Source organism: Alexandromys fortis, unplaced genomic scaffold, assembly GCF_014885135.2.
Source record: "Alexandromys fortis isolate MF-2015 unplaced genomic scaffold, M_Fortis_MF-2015_v1.1 scaffold_267, whole genome shotgun sequence".
Lineage (NCBI taxonomy): Eukaryota > Metazoa > Chordata > Mammalia > Rodentia > Cricetidae > Alexandromys > Alexandromys fortis.
In genome coordinates, this window is record NW_026068157.1 from 520819 (window position 1) to 525819 (window position 5001).

A 5001-nucleotide genomic window follows, 5' to 3' on the forward strand; every position below is an offset into this window, starting at 1 on the left:
ATACTCTTGGGTGTATGGCTGCCTACCAGAGCTTGGTTGCTTTACCAAGAACTATTCTCTTACAGAAAACAGACTTTTGCTCTCCCAGCAACCATCAGTTGTCAATAGCTCTTTTGTTAGGAGTGGACTTTGTATCTACTGTCCCTCTCCACAGTCTGGCTTGACCACACCCAGCTCTTATGTTTGCTGTCACAATTGTCGTGAGTTCATGTGCAGCTGCCTTGCCCTGTCTAGAAAACACCATTTCCTCATTGTTCTCCACTACCTCTGACTCTTACATTCTTTCTACTCTCCCTTTCCCAGTGATGTCTGAGCCACGGGAATAGGGCTTAGCGCAGGGCTTGGCCTTCCAAAATTCCTTATTCTTTGCATCTTCGCTAGTTGTAGGCCATCCTGTTGACTGCCATTTTCTGCAAATAGAAGCTTCGATGATGAGGGTTGAGAGATGACTGATCTATGGAGGCATTGAGAGTCCGTCTAATACCATGTCCGTGTAGAAGACACAGAGACTTGTGGCCCCACAGTGGTGTCAGCGTTGGGGTTCATCTTGTGAGGCAGGACGTAAGTTCGGTCAGAAAGTCATTGATTAGTAAATCCTTGTTCTTGCCATTTTGTTCACAATATCCAGAAATAGAAACAGCCTAGATGCTCCTCAACTGATACTTGATAAGGAAAATGTACTACATTTACACAATGGGATATTATGGAATTCACAGGTAAAACAGATGGAGTTGGAAACAGTCATTTGGAGTGAGGTAACCCATGTCCAGAAATAGAAATGTGATATTTTTCTTCATTTGTGGATGTTAACTTTGAATCAGATGTGTATGTTACATTTGGAGTACCCAGAGTGGTCAGAAAATTGACAGGTGGGGGGCTTTCAAGGGAGGGGAGACAGGATGTAGTAGTATAAAGGGAAACATGGGACAATAGAGGTTAAATTGAGGTGGGGTGGGAGGTAAGGGTAAAGAGGAGACTGAGGGAGAGAAAAACATCACTAAAGACTTTTTGAGAAATCATATAGGAGCTACGTGTGGTGGCTCATGCCTGTAAGTCCAGCACTTGGAAGGCAGAGGCAGGTGAATTTCTGTAGGATCAAAGTCAGCCTGCTCTACATAGTGAGTTCCAGAATAGCCAGGGCTATGTAAAGAGTCTCTGTCTCAAAAACATGAACAAGCAAGCAAACAAACAAAAAAAAAACTCACATAGAAACCCACTATTATAGAAGCTTACACACACACACACAATGACTCTATAATGGGGTGTGTTTGTTTTCTTGCTGTAATAAAGACCATGATAGAAACAAACCCTGGAGCAAAGGCTTTATTCGGCTGTCTTGGAATCTGTGTTGCTGTGACAAGACACCAGAGAAGCTTGGGAGGAGAGGGTTTATGTGGCTTACACTTCCACAACACTGTTCATCATCAAAGGAAGTCAGGACAAGAACCCCCACAAGGCAGGGAGGCAGAAGCTGAAACAGAGGTCATGAAGGGCTGCTGCTTATTGGCTTACTCCTCATAATTTGCTCAGCTAGCTTTTATATATAGAGAGAGAACATAGGGTACCACACACTATGGGCTGTACCCTCCCCTATCGATCACTAATTAAGAAAATGCCCTACAGTCAATATTATGCAGGCAATTTCTCAACTGCGTTGCCCTTCCTTCAGATAACTCTAGCTTGTGTCAAGTTGCCATAAAACTAGCCAACCCATTGGCTTATACTTCCATTGCATAGTTTATCATTGAGGGAGTCAGGGCGGAACTCAAGGCAGGAACTGGAACAGAAACCACAGAGAAACGTTGCTTTCTGGCTGGCTCCCCATGGCATGCTCAGCTTGCTTCTTACATTACTGAGTACCACCTGTACAGGGGTGGCAATGTCCACGGTGGGCTGAGTCCTCCCACACCAATCAATCAAGGAAATCCCCCATACAAATGCCCACAGAACAATCTGATGACAATTCCTCAGTTGAGAGTCCCTGTTGCTAAATATGGCTAAGTTTGTCTTAAGCTGACAGAAACTAACCAGCATACTGGGAAATAGTGCACCCACGCCAGACTAGACACCACAGACTACCAAATAAAAAGCATGGTCACTACTTTTGGAGTTGTTGGCCAATGAGGTACCATAGGCCACCGAACATTACAGGCTATTGTCAGTGCTCTTGGCTGCCTGCCAAAACTTGACAGTAAGACCCTGGTGCTGAAAACACATCACACTTGAGTCATAAGCCATGGCGTCACACTCACCGGGAAGCTTCATCCCTACAGGATACCTTCGATAGTGCAGGAAGTGCCATGTTTGCCACCAGAGGAGAAAGGTAAGCGCCAACCTTAACCAGCTGTGAACCCTGGAACTGTAATAGTAGGTGGACCTGGCAGTTCTAAAAGTCTCGCCTACAGTATTATACATCCAGGAAGGCACTGCACAGAGTACTTGACATGTAGGACAGAGTGCAGTACAATAGTACTGCCATCGAACTAGAGAGATGCCTCAGTGACTATGCGCACTGGCTGCTCTTTCGGCTTCTGCCTTCATTTCCCAGCAACCACATGATGGCTCACCAACATCTGTGATGAGATCAGGTGCCCTCTTCTGGCTTGCAGGCGTACATGCAGCCAGAACACTGTATACATAATAAATAAATAAATTTTAAAAGGGACAGTATTGCTGTCAAGGAATGGATGTCATGCTCATTCCCGTTTTCCAGAAGACAGCACTGAGGAGTTGATCCAAGGGCACACAGAAAATAAGAGACCTCGTTGAGGTCTGAAGCTCAACATAGATAAACCTGACTGGGGTATGAGGGGGGGCTTGGATGGTCCTTCAGGATGCCAACACAATTGCATTTTACTCAAACCTTTACCCACAGGTTCCAGTAAGTACAAAGGCATCGACTAACTCTGAAGAAGTAAGTGGAGGGTGCCCCAGGAACTCACACTCGTCAATTCCCTGATAAGTGATGTCTGGGAAGATAGTGGAACTCTTTACTTGTTATTCGCCTACCCTATGTCTGAATTCCATGGAAGATGAGTATAGAATATAAGATTTCAGCGCTGGAGAGAGAGTTCAGTGGTTGAGAGCACTGGCTGTTCTTCCAGAGATCCCGGGTTTAATTCTTAGCACCCACATGGTGGCTCACAACTATCCGGTGTGAAACCTGATATCTTCACACAGACATATATGCAAGTAAAACACCAATGCACATAAAATAAAAGCAAATAAATAAAAATTAAGGTCTCTGAGACCAGAGCAGGAATTATATGGATAGGCTGCTTTTATAGAAACCACTCCCTTAAGAGTCAGAGGTATTCAAGTTCCAGCGGTGGATTTTAGGAAATGCCTGGAAGTGAGACGGACTAGGAATGCTCAGAAGCCCTAGGTGTGCTGGGCATCTGCTGGATGTGGTGGAAGGCAGCGCTTGGGAGTAGCACAGTAAATGAGAAGCTGTGGGTTTGAACACTAAAATGGGAAACTGAAAGACATTTTGAAGAGTGATGTGCAGAATAAGAGGGAAAATGAATAGATGGACTCCAAGCTCCCGTGCTAGGGCTATAGTGGAGAACAGCACTCAGATCTGCACAAATCTGGTTAGCATAATGTAGAGGAACCTACATAAATTTTTAGAAAGGTAGAACTTCCCACGACAGATGTCAAGACTGGATGAATTTCATTTGTCTATCTGCCTCTCGTGGCTGGTGCTGAATGCTGTGGTCACTGCAACCTTGAGTAGAGACTGTCAATGGGTCAAGAGCCTGGGGCCCTCTGGAGAAGAAAGCTAAGTGGGAGGGGCTGTCTTTGGGATGTCAAAAGTCCAGGGGAAGGAGACATTTTTGTCTTAACTCAATAATCTCTGTTGTGACAGGGTTCTGTGACCTTTAGCGACATGGCTATCTACTTCTCGAAGGAGGAGTGGACACTGCTTGATGACCCTCAGAGGCGTCTGTACCACCACGTGATGATGGAGGTCTTTGTTCTCATGTCCTCATTGGGTAAGCCCCCCTACCCCATTCTGTAAGAGTATCCTGTCTGGCTTGGCTTCTTTCTAGAGAGAGATGTCTCCTTCCCAAACTGGTCCATGGACCATTGACTCTTTCCCCACTGTCCTGGAGCAGGAAATGCATGTGGAAGACCTGGGCTTGGTACACTTCCATCTTCTTTCTCTGAAGTACAGCAAATGGACATAGGAAGCAGCCTGGGGTGAGGAATCTTATGGTAGCTTCATATAGTTCACACTGGTGGCCTCTCCATGACACTGTAAATACGCGGCATTCCTATGACCCAGGTACTACTGTTCTCTGGGTGACTTGGGTCTGCCTGTGACAGGAATTGTGGCACTAATATACACACGATTTGGTGGATTATTTTTCACCATCTCTCCAGGGGTCTTTGCCGTTAGTTTTCTTTCCTGTGGTTTACCATGAGTTACATCACTCTGACTCGGTATGGCATTCCCCTGTCCTGTTCTTCACTTTAGGACTTATACCTTCTGGAACCCGTGACATCCCTCGGCTGGAGTCTTCAGGAGAATCCTTCATGCCTGCACTGAGATTCCTGACTCCAAGTATGTGGACAGGCACTTCATTGCTATTATTTCAGAGCCAGAGCTATGAGTCTTGTGTGTGTTTGCCTGCTCACCTGTGGCACTGTGTAACACGGGCTTTTCTGGACGGTGTTGTTAGTGTGCACAAGTGCCCTGAGCAGTCCTTGAGTACAGGTTCTTTGGGTGTTGTATTCAATGGGTACAGCCATAGCCTTCTGCACTGAGTTAAGTATCTCTGTCTTAGAGCTTTGATTACTGTGATAAACCATGACCGAAAGCAACTTGAGGAAGAAAGGGTTTATTTCATCTTACATTTCCCAGTAAAAGCATAATTCAAGACAGGAACTCAAGGCAGAAACCGAAGCAGAGGCCATGGAGGAACACTGCTTACTGGCTTGCTCCTCAAGGTTACTCAGCCAGGATTAGCTGACCTGGGGGGGGTAGCACCACCCCCC